This window comes from Sminthopsis crassicaudata, chromosome 2 (assembly GCF_048593235.1).
Source record: "Sminthopsis crassicaudata isolate SCR6 chromosome 2, ASM4859323v1, whole genome shotgun sequence".
In the NCBI taxonomy this organism is placed as follows: Eukaryota; Metazoa; Chordata; class Mammalia; order Dasyuromorphia; family Dasyuridae; genus Sminthopsis; species Sminthopsis crassicaudata.
Genome location: NC_133618.1, coordinates 429,009,927 through 429,025,592, shown reverse-complemented (window position 1 = coordinate 429,025,592; position 15,666 = coordinate 429,009,927). Strand labels below are relative to the sequence as shown.

General features: G+C 36.3%; 1 long non-coding RNA gene across 1 annotated transcript; it reads left to right on the top strand.

Annotated features, from left to right (window-relative positions):
- Positions 1 to 1,374: 1,374 nt before the first annotated feature.
- LOC141553566 (uncharacterized) lies at positions 1,375 to 15,129 on the top strand. The gene is made up of 3 exons (XR_012485527.1): positions 1,375 to 1,503; positions 13,364 to 13,441; positions 15,051 to 15,129. It is a non-coding gene; the product is annotated as an uncharacterized LOC141553566 (long non-coding RNA).
- The last annotated feature ends 537 nt before the right edge of the window (positions 15,130 to 15,666 follow it).

The window sequence follows — 15,666 nt, the reverse complement described above, 5'->3', positions numbered from 1 at the left end:
AAGTCATCCTGGCATAGTGAAAAGAACACTGAACTTAAGTTTAAGAGATTTCACTTTTAATCTCAATTCTATCACCAGCCAGCTATGTCACTATACTTATATCACTTTTCTTCTCTGGGTCCCAATTTCTTTCTCACTAAAATGAAATGATTATACTTAAGTATATCTAATATCCCAGCAAGGAGACCCACAATCAATAAATGAATGAATGAATGAGGAAGCAATATGCTAAGTGTTGGTTATACAAACATGAAAGCAGATAGTTCTTGTCCTACCAGAGATTACATTCTAATAAGAGAATATACATGGGTGAATGGTGACCAAGAAAGAATGCTTTGATCTGTAAATGGGGACTGGAGGAATCAGAGCATTTACTAACACATCCCTTTTAGTAGTAATGGTAGTACTGATTTGCTTATAGTTTCATAGCTGGAAAGTTATAGCTGGAGTAAGGAAGGAAGAAAAATGGATGCTGAAAACTATCTTTACATGTATTTGGAAAAATAAAATAATATTAAGGGAAAAATAATTTCATAGGAATGAAATTATAGGGTTCAAATAAATTACTATAGTCTAAGACTTTAGGATGCAGAGCTAGAAAGAATCTTTGAGATCATCCAGGCCATCCCCCCTCATCTTATTCTATTTTACTTTATTTTTTTTTTCTATTCTCAAGGAACTTTTCAAATCAGTAGGATTATAGGATCCCAGTAAATTTAGATATGGACTTAGAAGTCATTAAGACCAACTCTTTCATTTTACAAATGTAGTAACTCAGACTTACAGAGGGGATACAACTAGGTCAGGGTTACACAGCAAGTAATCTCTACCTCATTTTAAAGAAGCAGATACTAAATCACAGAATGTCAGCCATCAGGCATGTAGGACAAGTGACTTGCTCAGAACCACAAAGTAAGTAAGCATCAGAACAGAGATTTGAACCCAGGTCTCTGGCCTCCCTGCTCAATTTTATTTTCAAATGGCTGGACTGGTTAAAGCTCTTATTCAAGCCACTTTGTGTGTGACAGGAGCTTATTTCTTCATATCCTGGAAGGGATAGGTGTCACTGCCCAGCTACTTTGAATGGACTCTGTGAACCCTGGTCAGGAAGAGAGCCAAAAGCACACTAATTGCACCTTGTTTGATTGGCATCTCTGGAACAACTGATCTCCGAATGGAGCTACTTTGTTCTCTAGGTTTAGTGTTTCTCTACCCACACACACACCACCCCCATCCTTATCCAGACACCCATTTGTCTAAACTGCTTTTTTTTTCTAACTTGGCTTTTTGGTTGGAGTAAAGTACTTTGGATCAGATAATGAGGCCCTAAAGCCAAGCTGGCCTGAAGCACACAATCCAGAGGTAATTGCTTGGCAGCCTTCACAGGCTCCCTTCTCTGTGCAATGAGGTCTGTTGAATTGGCTGTGGTATTGGAGCAGCAAGGAGTTCACTGCCTTCTCATCCACTCTGACAGCTTGGAAGGCCCCCTGATCAACACCAGTGGTGAGATCTAATTCTATAAATACTTTTTAAAGGGAGTAATATACCAAGAAACTTCACATGGAGGTAGAAATAATGCTTTCTCCAAAGCACAGTGATTGGTGTTCTTTACTAATATGAGACCTCTCAGAAGACCCAGTTGTACAGTTCTCATGATTCAACACTCTTTCACTGGGGTTCATTCTTTTGCAGAAGACCCTCCTGATTTAATTGATTGGGAAACAAAAGTTCAGTGTATATGACTTGTCTAGACAACCCTGTACTCAGAGTCGGAAGATTTGGACTGAGTAATCTCTTCAAGTTCAATCACATCCTCTCTCTGTTCCTCAATTTTGTCCTCTGTAAGGTGAATAGGTTGTTCCCAAGGTTCCTTCTAAATATGCCTTTCTATATTCAAAGATACAGGCAGCATGGGATAATAGCAATGTTCAACTCTCACTTCAAATACTTACCAATTACATGACCCTGAGTAAATCACTTAACTTGGCTTCAGTTTTCTCATCTATCAAATGGGGATAATAAAATCTGTAGCTCCTACCCCTTAGGAGTTAACTGAAATAGAGCAATGTGTGTAAGACATTTTGCAAATCCTAAGATAGTTTGTAAATGTCAATTATTATTATTAAAGTACCTCCTTCCTCTAACATTCCATGTTCTGTTATACAGAGTCTCTTTGATCTACTATCATTCTATGCTCTTTCCCCACATAACAAAACAGTGTTCATGGGAAGGATTGATCAAAGTCCTAGAGTGAAAACCAAAGAAATAGGACTAATGACTAATTCTAATTAATTTAATTCAATTAAAATGTAATTGAATGTTTAATAAATATCTAATGGATACAATATAAAAAAGAGTAATGATAGAGAGTTGGTGATGAGGGTTTCAAAGCTTTTTTGGCAAGGGATTGAACAAAGAATAGAAAATAGTGAGATAAAATAGTGTCAGGTGAGCTGGGTTCAAATTTTTCCTCTGTGGCTTTATCTGTGTAATACTTAAGTCTTAATTTAACTTGGACCCTCAATTTATTCACCAGTCAGAAGAGGAACTTACTCTAGAGAGCCTCCAAGGTCCCTTTTAGCTCTCCAGCTATGATAGAATAATCCCATGTATGTCTCTGAACTTTAGTCTCTTCATTAGTAAATTAATAGGACAGGTAATCATGTTCATACTGCCTAGTACTTTTGTCATTGAATTGTATAAGAAAATATGAGCTACTAGTATAAGGGATAATAATTTACATATGCCATTTTTTTCTCAACTGTGCTTTTTTAGTTTCCAGATTTTAACATTGTTCCTCAACTGTAGTATCACCCTGCAACTTCCCTTAGCACCCTTATTCTGGAACATCCCTCCTCCTATAAATGAAGTCCTTTTAGGACTGCCATTTTGGTTAGGGATCCAGGACAGTCAACCTTTATTCTCCTGCTGATTGCTTCTGAATTTTTGAACTTTAATACTATGCTCCCTAGTGGATAACTTCATTATCATCCACTCCTTTGATTTCCAACTCCTTTGGGGGTTTTTTTTCCCCCATAAGAATGTAAGCTTGAGGGCAGAGACTGACTTTATTGTTACTAGCCCTTAGCACAAAGTCAGGAGCATAATATGGGTTTAATAAATGTTTGTTTAATCCTTGCCTTTCTTTGCACATGTATGTAAAACTCTATACTTTTGTTGTAATAGGAGTGCAAGATTGAACTCAAGTACAAATTATTCGCAATCTTGGGCAAATCAATTCTTCTGTCAGAACCTCAGTGTTCTCTTCCATAAAATGCATGTGTTAGATCAGATTGTCTCTAAGATACTTCTAAATCAATGGTCTTCTGAACATAGGTGTGTGACCAACTAAGATGAATAAATGATTAATCCATTAGAAAAGGGAATAAACTCATAATTTCTACCCCTTGCCTTTCTACTCAAATTTCTCCATCTAGTCTGCAGATTCTTTCTTGTACTTAACAATAACATAGCCAGATTGTGGTAGTGCACATCTGGAATCTCAGCTACTTGGAGAATGAGACTAGAAGATCTCTAGAGTTCAGGAATCCTGAGCTGCAGTGAGCTAAGCCAAACTGACGTCCACATAAAGTCTGGCATCAATATGATGAACTCCCAAGGAGTGTAGGAGGGGGAGAGTCCTGAGAAGGAAGCTCAGGTTGCCTTAGGAGGGGCAAACCAATCCAGTTTGGAAATGGAGCATGTGAAAATACCCATGCTGATGGAATTAAATCCAGGAATTGTTCTTGTACTTCCAGTCTAGGCAACATAGGGCAATCCAGTCTTAAAATATATTTACCCACATTGGTACTAATTCAGGTGGTTATCTTAGACTGCCAGATGCTAATATGTGGGACTGTATCTCTGGTTCCACTAAGCTAAGTTTTCATAGCCTGTAGCTTCCTTGTTCATGATTCAAAGGGCTTGCTTCAGCTGTCTTATTAAATATGGGAAACATCTGTGTCACAGTGAAGAGCAAAAATCCCAACATCTGGAAAATATTGGTAAAGAACCTAATTAAGTATGTCAATGACAAATTGTTGCAACAGGAAATATTTAGGAAGAGCAGATAATTGCAATTTAATTCCCCTGGCCTCTTGTCCTTGCCATTTATTTACTTATCCCAAAAGAAAAGGGGGAGTTGTACCTCTCTTCTCCTTCCACCCTTCAGGGGGTTTCCAGCACATCTAATCACAATGAACAGAGCCATGGGTATGACTATTATCACTATGAGTTTCATTCACATAAAGGCAGAAAGGTAATGATGATTTTGGCTGAACTTTGAATTTCCCTGCAACTATAACTCAGAAGGACACAGAACTCTAACAAGACCTTTGACCACTTGTAGTCTTTGTTTCCTATTTGGAGACCAGTTATAGGGATGAATTGTTTTCTCCTTGTACTTGTACTGCATTAATAATCAACAATGCCAACAACAAAAACAATAGCAACTGACATTTATACAGAGTTTTAAGATCTACAAAGTACTTTACCTACTATCTCATTTGATTTTTCCAACTTCCCTGTGAGTTAGGCAACATTTTTAATCCTCATTTTATAGACTAGAAAACTGAGGCACAGAGTGTTTAATTGAATCTCTGAGGTTCTCCCAAATATATGCAGGATTTAAATTCTGATATTCCCAACTCCAAGGACACTAGCCAACTACTTCAACATTGAAAGGAAGAAGATAACAGGCAACAGATATAACTGGTATATTATGTTTTGTTCTAAGTGTCACATTTCAGGAAGGACCTAGTGACCGGAAGTATCCAAAGGAAATTGCCCAATGTAGTAAAGGGGTTCAATATTAGGTCCTGTGAGGACTGGTTGAAGGAACTATAGGTATTTAGCTTTAGGAGGATCATACAACTCTCTTCAAGAATCTGAAAAACTGTCTTATGAATAAAGATTAAACTTCTATTAAAACCCAGAGAACCAACTTTGGTACAATGAATAGAAGTTGAAAATTGAAAAATTCAAACTCAAAATAAAGGAAAAAGCTCCTAAAAATTAGAATTATCTAAAAGTAGAATAATCTATATATGATTCTATGATCCTATGAATTTTGAAGAAAAATAAAACTACAATATTTTAAGGACCCATGATTTCATCTTTGTGCATCCTCTCACAGCACAGATTACAATTCTGAGGGACTTCATGGTATCTTGTTTTTTTTTTAAAGATTTTTATTTTCAAAACATATGGATGAGGGGCAGCTAGGTGGTATAGTAAATAGAGCACCAATCCTGAAGTTAGGAGGACCTGAGTTCAAATGTGGTCTCGCTTAACACTTCCTATCTCTGTGACCCTGGGCAAGTCACTTAACCCCAATTGCCCCTGGGGAAAAAAAAATGAATGGATAGTTTTCAACATTCACCCTTGCAAAACCTTGTGTTCCAATTTTTTTTCTCCCTCCCTTCTCTCCATCCCCTCTTTAAGACAGCAAGTAATCCGATATATATTAAATATGTGCAATTCTTCTACACATATTTCTACAATTATCACTGCATGGTACATTGTAAAGAACATGAAAGTGAAGTTGAAAGAGACTACAGGGCCATGAATTGTGTAGCACTTTCTGCCCCTTCCAGGTTCTGAAGAGCCCGATAAGAACAGAGTCAAGCCAGGCCAGGGCTGGAGCTATCAGAATGCATCTGAGAATATGGCTCTAGTGGTGATGGGTCCAGAGCTCCAGAGTACCCATTCTTCTCCCATTGTTTCTCCTTTTGAGGTCTCCCTGGCCCCAACAACCCTAGACAATTAGTTGAATGATCAGTGCATTTGGTGGTGGAGGAATGAGCTTGTTCTAGAAGATGAACAGCATACAAGAGACATCTCTGTATTGTGTTGGGGATTTCCTGGAATAGCCATAACCAGCAAGTGCCCTGCACTTCAATCTATACTCCAGGCAAAACTATTGCTGGCATTGCATATATTGGCCTGCATCCAGTCCTCTGGCCATTTCCAAGGAAAGGGAAGAGCAGTTCTGGTGCACGTAGGTAATAGGTAGGATGATATAAACTCTTATAATTACCAATGGGCCCCCTGAAGCCCAGGAACCTACCGAAGCAGCCAGCAGCTCTATTCCACATCCAGTCATTTAGTAGCTGCCTTGTATTAAGTTTCTTAAACAGTCTCATATCTGTATCTTCCTTTGATCATCTACAGCCCTCCACATTGATGAGAGGGATCACTCATGCATCTAATAATGCTGTGCCCTGCTGGCTATAGCCACAAGTGACAGTGTGGTTTGAGGGTTTATTTGTGGAGTCATTCATGACTAGAGAACCCAATATTCATTGTCAAAAGTTCCTGCCAACCAGTAAAATTATCCAATCATGCTTCTAATGCCATCCATACACCACTGTGCTGTGCTGTCAAGCTTGGTCCTAGCATCTTCCTCTCCCTAACTGGAGAGTCCCAGTTGACTGGACCTCACTTTCTAATACCAGGATTTCTATCACATGGATGAAGCAGCCCAGGCTGTTTACCACAACTTTTGTGAAATGGCTCTACAGAAGGCTCCTTGTATTGGAAAGAAGACATGAAAGAACCCCACTTGTCTTCTGCTGACATCAATTAGCACCCAAGACTGTTACTACTTTGAGCCTCTTGAGGCATTGTAATTACCTAAAACTATTGCTACCTATGCATCCAGAGGTGATATATAGATAAGAAATTGTTTTAAGCCTAACCTTTGCTTTAGGATTCAATAAGATCTAGCAACTATTTCATTCACATTCATCCTGATTGAGAAGAATTCAACACAGATTGAATGTTTCTAGGGAGACATGAAGTAAGCACACTCTGAATGATTTTAGAAAGGTTGGCCTTTGATAGGTAAAGTCAGTCTTTTTCAAGCCATTTCTATTCATTACTCCTAACATTCAATTTTGAGAGGTTGTGTGTGTGTGTGTGTGTGTGTGTGTGTGTGTGTGTGTGTTCTTTCTGTTTATATTGTCATTCTGTTTTTCTTCTCATTTTTAATAGTTAAGCCATATATACATCTGAAATGTATTGTGTATTACAATATAAGGTGTTGGTCTAAGACTAGTTTCCCACTAGATTGTTAATAGTTTACTTAACAGTTTTTACAAAATAAGGAGATATTTCCTAAGAAACTTATATTTTCTAGTTTATCAAACACTGTAATACTGAATCTCATTGTTTCTGATTATTCAGAGGCATGTAGGTGTCATCATGGATATAGTGTTAGTCCTGAAAAGACCTCAGATACTTATTAATTGTGTGACCTTTGGCAAGTCACTTAATCTATTGCCTGTCTCAGTTTCCTCACAAGTAAAATGAGGATTTATAATAACATACCTCTCAAAGTTGTTATGAGGATCAAATGAGATAAGGTCTATAAAGACTCAATACAGGGCCTAACAAAGAATAAGAGCATACTTATTCCATTCCCTATTCTGGATTTTTTTCTTTTATTAATTGTTCCTATACTTATTTAGTCCTTTCTTATTTTCTGTATTCCTCATAGAATTAGGGCTTCTAACTTACTGAGTTGGGGTTCTCTTAACAATTTCTAAATTAGAGCTTTTAAATCTTGCTCCATGATTTCTTTTTTTCTTTTTCTGTGTCTCACTCTTAGAAATAGCGATTCCTACAAATCATAGAGAGGATATTGCATTCAAGGTAGAAATTGTCCTATGTCCACAATCTTTGCTTTCCCTGTGTGCCATTTTTTCTCATTTGCCATGAAATTTCTCCTCTGGGTTCATGCTCTCCAACTCTTCAAGGTTACAGTTTTCCCCAAGAGCTCTGATTTTTCCCTTTACTCAGGTAGAATTCATAGTCTCTAAGCAACAAATTCCTGCAGATTATATCTGCTGTAAAATCCATTTTGCATTGTGTTGTTATACATATTCATAGAAACTTAGACTCCTTTAACTAAGGATGCCATATTGCCTTCTGTTATTAATATCTTAATTGTTGGTTTTATCTGTTTCATGTGCGAGCTGTAACTGGATTCTATTCCTCCTTAGATCTTTGATAATTTCAGTTTTCTCCCCTTATGTTCCCCTATTGTTCACTCTCTGATTTCTTTTTCTTTGATTATGGTTTCTGGAGGGTTGAACCTGAAAGCTGCATTAGTGATCTCCTGTGTTGGGCAGTTCATGTTTCAGTAATCTTGGTCTATTCCTAAATTACTTTGTTGGGGGTAGCAGAAATGACTTCATATAGGTGTTTAGTCTATTCCCTCAAGTTAATGGTGTGCCACACATATATGTCATACTCTGTCCCATCCTAAGCAAGCTTCTTCTGCTTTATGATTTCCAGATGCACTGGGAGAAATAGGTGGTGATAATAGAGGTGAGTTCTTTGAAAGCCTGTGGGTCAAGAAGCAGAGAGGTCACATGGCAGAGTAAAGGCAGCTACTTGTCTGAGCTCTCCCACAAATTCACTTCATTTAGTGATTCTAAACAAACTCTAGGGCATCAGAACATATGAAAAGACAGAGTGAAACAATTTTCCAGTCCAAAACAACTTAGAAGCAGTAAAGGTCTGTTGCACCAGAGTAATAGTGCAACCCACCCAGTACAGTGCAGGCTTGCCAGCAAATCCCTGGCCCCAGCAAACCAGGAGTAGATCACAAGGAGATTGAGCCTATGGAGCAGTGGTAGTTTCCAGACCTTTCAGCCCACAGACACCAAAAATAAGTTGGAAGGGCAAAAGGAAAAGTCTGTTGCACTCAGGTGACAATGGAGCACAGTCCAGTCCAAAATGAAAAGTCCTAGAAATATTATAACTAAATTCCAGAGCTTTCAGGTCAAGGAAAAATATTGTTAGCAACCAGAAAGGAAACAATTAAAATAATGTGGAGCCACAGTAAGTATAAAACAAAATTTATTAGTTTCCACATTAAAGAATCGAAGAGCTTGAATATCATATTCTAGAGAGCAAAGGAGTTAGGATTACAACCAAAAATCCCAGCAAAACTAAGTATAATCCTTTAGGGGGAAATGGATATTTAACAAAATAGAGGATTTTCAAGCATTCTTGATGAAAAGACCATAGCTGAATAGAAAATTTGACTTTTAAAAACAAGACTGAATAGAAATACAAAAAAAAGGAAAAAGGAAAAGGAAATCATAAGGGATTTTGTAAAGTTAAACTATTTATATTCATACATGGGAAGATGATGCTTGTAACTCATAAGAACTTTTTCATTATTGGGGTAGTTAGAAAGAATGTAAATAGAGGGCACAGGTGTGAATTGAATGTGAAGGTATGACTCTAAAAACAATATAATTAAGGGGTGAGGCAGTAATATGCTGGGAAAAATGGAAGGGAGAGGTAGAATGGGATAAATTGACACATAAAAGAGACAAGAAAAAGCTTTTACAGTGGAGGGGAAGAGGAGAGAATTATGGGGAATGAGTGAACCTCATTCTCATCAGTATTGGGTCAAAGAGGGAATAACATAAACACACAATTGGGCATAGACATCGATCTTATCTTACAAAAAAAGTAGCAGTTGAAGAGGATAAGATAAGGGGAAACTGGTAAAAAAAAAAAAAAGGAGAACAGACTGGGGAAGGGGGTAGCAAACAAAATACTTTTGAGAAGGAATAGGGTGAAAGGAGAAACAGAATAGAATAAATGGGGGATACTATTAGCAATGGTATTTGCAGAAAAAAAATTTTTAAATAACTTTCTCTGATAAAGGCCACATTTTTCAAAAATATAGGGAACTGAATCGAATTCATTAAAATTAAAAATCAGTCTCAAAATGATAAATGATCAAAAAATATGAACAGTTTTCAGATGAAATGATCAAAGCTATCTAATGCCATATTAAAAAATCCTCTCACTATTGATTGGAAGAATGCATATTAAAACAATTTTAAGGTACTATCTCATACCTGTTGGATTGACTAATGAGATACAAGAGGAAAATGATAAATGTTGGAGGTAATGTGAGGAAAATAAAGCATTGAAGCACTATTGGTGGAACTGTGAATTGATTTAACCATTCTGTTGATTAAATTGGAATTATGCTCAAAGGGCTATAAAACCTATGCATGATCTTGATATACCAATATCACCATTGGGCATGTAGACCTAAGAAATAAAAAGCAAAAAAAGACAAAAATATTTATAACAGGTCTTTTCTGGGGGCAAAGAATTAGAAATTGAGGGGATGCTCATCAATTGAGAATGGCTAAATAAATTATGTTTTGTAATTATGGTACAATACTATTGTGCTATAAGAAATTGTGAGTAGGATATTATCAGAAAGTCCTGGCAGGTCCTCCATGAGCTCATGAAAAATGAAATGTATTGTGTACATAGAAATAGCAAAGTTGTGAGATGATCAGCAGCAAAATGAGTTAACTATTCTCAGCAAAACAGAGATCTAAGACAACTCTGAAGGACTTATAATGAAAAATTCTATCCATATCCAGAGAAAGAACTGATGGTACCTGAATACAGATTGAAACATACTTTTTTAGACTTTATTTTTCTTTAGGGTTTTTTTTGGGGGGGGGTTGCTATGTTTTTTTTTTTTCACAAGATAACTTTCATGGAAATAGTTTGTATGACTTCACATGTACAATCTATATTGAATTGCTTGCCTACTCAATGGGGAGTGAGGAAGGAAGAACAGAGAAAATTTGGAACTAAAAAATTAAAAAAAATTAACATTAAAAATTGTTTTTACATGTAACTGGGGAAAATACTAATTTTTTAAAAAGAGTATATGAATGTTAAAGAAAAAAATAAAGCTTGTGGGTCAGCTTGTGCAACTCTGTCCCTTGGATTTGGAATTGCTTCTCTTTTGTTAGATCATTAGGGTGTTTACCTCATTAAAGTTATTGGTATTCTAGGAGACAGATGAAATTATTTTATTTTTGTGAATAATTTTCATTTGGGGAGGTTCATGAGACTGTAAAAATGTCTAGACCTCCATCCTGTCTTGTTAATCCAAAATTTTTCTTAAAAGTAAAGATCTTTAAAAATGCAGTAGTTAGAATGACCAAGTAGTGAGTTCTCCATGACTAGAAGTATTTAAACAGAGATAGAATGAAAAGAATCCTAGATTTGGAGTAAGAGGACATGACTTAAAATCCTAGCCTCTTTTCTGACTTGTGTGACCTTAAGCAAGTAACTTAACTTATTTGTGCCTCAATTTCCCCAAATGTAAAATGAGGGGGTTAGATTAGATAATCACTGCATGGAACCTTAGAGACCATAGAGTTCAATTCCCTCATTTTACAGCTAAGGATATTGAGGTGCAGAGACACTAAGTAGTTAGTAAGTGTTGAAGGCAGTATTCAAATTTATATCCTAACCTCTAGTTTAGTTCTCTTTTATTAGCAATTTATTTATTTGTATGTATATATAGTTCTATAATATATAACAATATATACACTGTATGTATACAAATACAAATATATGTGTACCTATCAATATCTTTCTATATCTATCTATATAAAGGTATGTATATGTGTATATACAAATATTTAAGTATGTATCTAGATCTATGCATTCATATATATGTATATGTTGTGTGTGTGCATATATATATATGCATGTATATATATATATATATATATATATATATATATATATATACAGACTATATATACATATATATACAGACTATATATACATATCTTCTGAGGGGCAGATGAATGACTTCATTGAAACTCTCTCCATCAGTTCATTCATAGCAATTCATCCATTACCATCTTAGAGAGTTGTTGGGATGACTTACCCACAGTCACACAGCTAGCTTGTTTCAAAAGAGGAACTTGATTCTAAATCTTCTTTACTATAATACCCCACCTCTATCTGGCATGCCAAACTACCACTCTCCATTCATATACAGCTTTGTACATCACATATATTATCATATTTGATTCTCACAACAAACCTGTAAGATAAATAATGAAGGTATAATTGTCTTCATTTTTAATATGAGGAAACTACCTCAAAGAAGTGAAATAAATTAGCTAAGGTCACACAGCTAGAAGGAGCAAACCTAGGTCTGAAATCCAAGTCTAACACCTTCCCACCTTACAAAGCAACCTCCCAACCATTACTTTGAGGATTGTTGTATGAGAGATTCAAGCATCAGGCATGGCGTTAGACTAAACTCTGTTAGTTTTGATGGAAGAGAGGGAGGAAAAGAAGGAGGAAGGAAGAAAGGGAGGAAGAGAAGGTGGAAGGGAGGGAGGGAAGGAAGGAGGAAAGAAAGGAAGGAGGGGCAAGGAGGGAAGAAGAGAGGAAGAGAAGGAGGAAGGGAAGGAGAGAGGGAGAAAAGAAAGGAGGGAGGAAAGAAAGGAGGGAGGGAGGGAGGGATGGAGAAAGGAAGGGAGGGAGGACAAAAAGAGAGAATGAAAGAGGGAAAAGGAGGAAAGCGAGATAGCAGGAAAGGATGGAAGAAGGGAAGAAGGGAGAAGGAAGAAAGTGGAAAATAAGGAGGAGGAGGAGAAATTTTAAAATCAAAAAACCAAATACTTCCTGTTTTCAACATAGCAAGAATATTTAGGACTTCACATTTGTTCTAAAATTTTACTAGCATAGCTCCTGTAATAGCCTCAAAGGTTAGTAGTGGTCTTAGCACAGTTGAGAGGAATTGAACATAGAGACCTTAGAATCTATATGATTTTAGATAGGAGGAACCTTAGAACATAGAATGATAAAGATGGAAAGAACTTTAGGAATCTATTCTAATCACAATTACCTGATGAAGAAACTAAGTTGTAGAGGGCTGAAACTCTGAAAAGGTGTGCTTGAATCAGACAGCAGAGCACTTAAGGCTAATTACCTATTTAATGTGAGATGATGGCTCTATAAACATATATTTAGATGATATGGTAATGTGATGGCTCTCCTCATGATTGGTATTTGCTTAACATGTGGTAGTGAGGTAAGCATAGGCAATGATTGGAGGGCTGAGGGAGAGAGGTCAGAGTCACTTGACTGCAGGATGAGGAGAAAAGAGGCTGGAGACTAGAAAGAATTCAGGATAAATCTTTGGCAAGCTGATTGGCAGCTTGCCTGCCTCTTTTACTTCTCTCTCTAAAGACCAAGAAGTTTGATCCTGACTCTGACTGATCCTGAAGCCCTCCAGGGAACTAATCCAGACATACTAAATAGTGGGGGAAATGATTGCCCAGGATCAATGAGTTGCTAGCTCAGCTAGGACTAGCCCAGATCTTCTCACTAAAAACAGTGTTCTTTTCCCTAATGCAAGATACTTATCCATCTTGTGTAATGGTAGACAGTATAGAAAAATCTTTGCTATGTCAATGAATAACTGTGAGAAAGTAATTTTATCTTTTTGGATCTCAATTTTTTTATCTAAGATTGCGTTAACAATTTCTGTCCTTAGCCTCTCTCTATGAGACTTACCTGAGACAATGAATATGCAATACTTTGAAGAGCATAAAGATTGTGAGCCAAATACAAGGTATGACACTATTACTATTTTATATTAATTATTTTGTCCTTGCTCATGGTTCCTGTTTTAGAATATGCATTTTTCAGGAGCAGAGAGCATGTCTATTCACCTATTTTAACTCTGGGGCCAAAATAACATCATTCTAAGATTGAGGCTTAAATCCAATTTAATGAGGATGATTATGTTGATGAGCTTTGATTTAATCTGTAAGTATTAAGGCTCAGTGATCTATAAACAATCCATGGGACGTGATTGCTAAAAATTAATTTCAGGGCAAAAGAAAGAACTGTTTCTTAAGCTTTCTATGTTCTTTTAGTCATACACTGCTATTTTCATAATTCATCTATTCTATTTGTGCCCTCTAGTGGCCAAAAGCAAATAACGTGACTTTTTTTTTTTCCAGCTCTCAAGGTTGGATTTGACCTTTTGATGAAACATACCCTTACACACACACACCCTTTTTTTCCCCTTTTTTATTTTTGTTTCTCTAGTTCCTCTAACACATGCAACAATATCTAACTACTTGACTTGGAGATATGCTTATTAGTTACAAATACTTCAGTATTATTCAACAAAACAACTAGCATGATACACATTCAGTTGAAGGAGCACAGGCTGTAGGATTAGAGCAAATGAGTTCAAATCTCATTTCTGATATGTGTTACCTGAACTCAGTCAAGTTGCTTAACCTCTAGGCCTCAGTTGGCTTATTTGTAAAGTGAAGGGGACCAACTTTATGATCAGCTGTTAAGCTATGATCTAATTACCAAATGATTTTTTTTTCTTTTCTGAATGAGATTATAGAAAAAAATTATAAATTTCGGAGTCAAGGGAATCACAAGAATTGAAGTTGGAAAGCTTTAAATCATCTAGTCTTCATCACTTTTACAGATGAAGAAACTGACTCTTACAAAGCATTAATTACTTGACATTTATAAACATACAAATAGTAAACAGTTGAGGGAGTCTAGTTTTGACTCTTTCTACTAAATATATTATCTCTCCAAGTTCAAATCCTGATTCTAACACGGGAAGCTGTATTGCCATGAGCAAGTTCCTTTACCTGCCCAAGCCTCAGTTTCCACATTTGTAAAAACAGGGATAATTATACTTATTCTATCTCACCAAGGTATTTCAAAAAATTTGGCTATCATATGATGATCAACTCTGATGGATGGGCTCTCTTCAATAATGAGCTGATTCAAACCAGTTCCAATTGTTCAGTAATGAAGAGAATCACTACACCAGAAAGAGAAATATAGGAAATGAATATGAATCAACACATAGTATTTCCACTCTTTCTGTAGCATTTGCTTGCATATTTGTTTTCCTTCTCAGGTTTTTTTTTTTTTTAACTTCCTTTCTAGATCCGATTTTTCTTGTGCAGCAAGATAGCTGTATAGATATACATATGTTGGATTTAACATATACTTTTAACATATTTAACATGTATTAAACTACCTGCCATCTAGGGGAGGGGTGGGGAGAAGGAGGGAAAAGTTGGAACAGAAGGTTTTACAAGAGTCATTGTTGAAAAATTACCCATGCATATGTTTTGGAAATTAAAAAAAAAAAACTATAATAATTAAAAAAAAAAAACATTTGGTTATCCCTACAGTACTACAGAAATGAAAGTTATTATTTCATCTGAGGAAATACTGTTGACCTTGATTAAAGCAGACATAACTTACTTCCAGGTAAGCAATCACACACACATATATATTATGTTTGTAAGAATGAATATATTCTGCTACCTTAACCTCTTGTTTTTCTTTTCTCTCTCCAAGATTTTTTCCTAAGATCCCAATTTGACAAGTTTTCTTTATACTTTTTGCTCAGCTTTTTAACTTTGATAGTGTCAGATCCTACTCTGATTTTTTTTCATGACCATATAACATTCCCACTGAAACTGTTTGTCGAGGAATGTTTGAGACTTTAACAGAATTAGCCTTCCCCTCCCCAACATCCCAGACTCAGAATTGGGTGTCTCAAAGGCAATCCTTTGTATTTTTCCTACTTATAAATATTCAATTTACTTTTTTCACTGCTCTTCACAATATTCCCTTTGCCCTCTCACAACTTCGTCAACAGAAAAGGAATCAAAGGTTTAGAAGGGAGGCAGTTTTACAATTCAGGAAATAGCAGAAATCCCACAAGAGTGGCTTTTCTCTAACCAGATTAGTAGCCTACTCATGAAGTTCAGAGAGCTAGATAAGCCTTTCCATTCCAAGAAG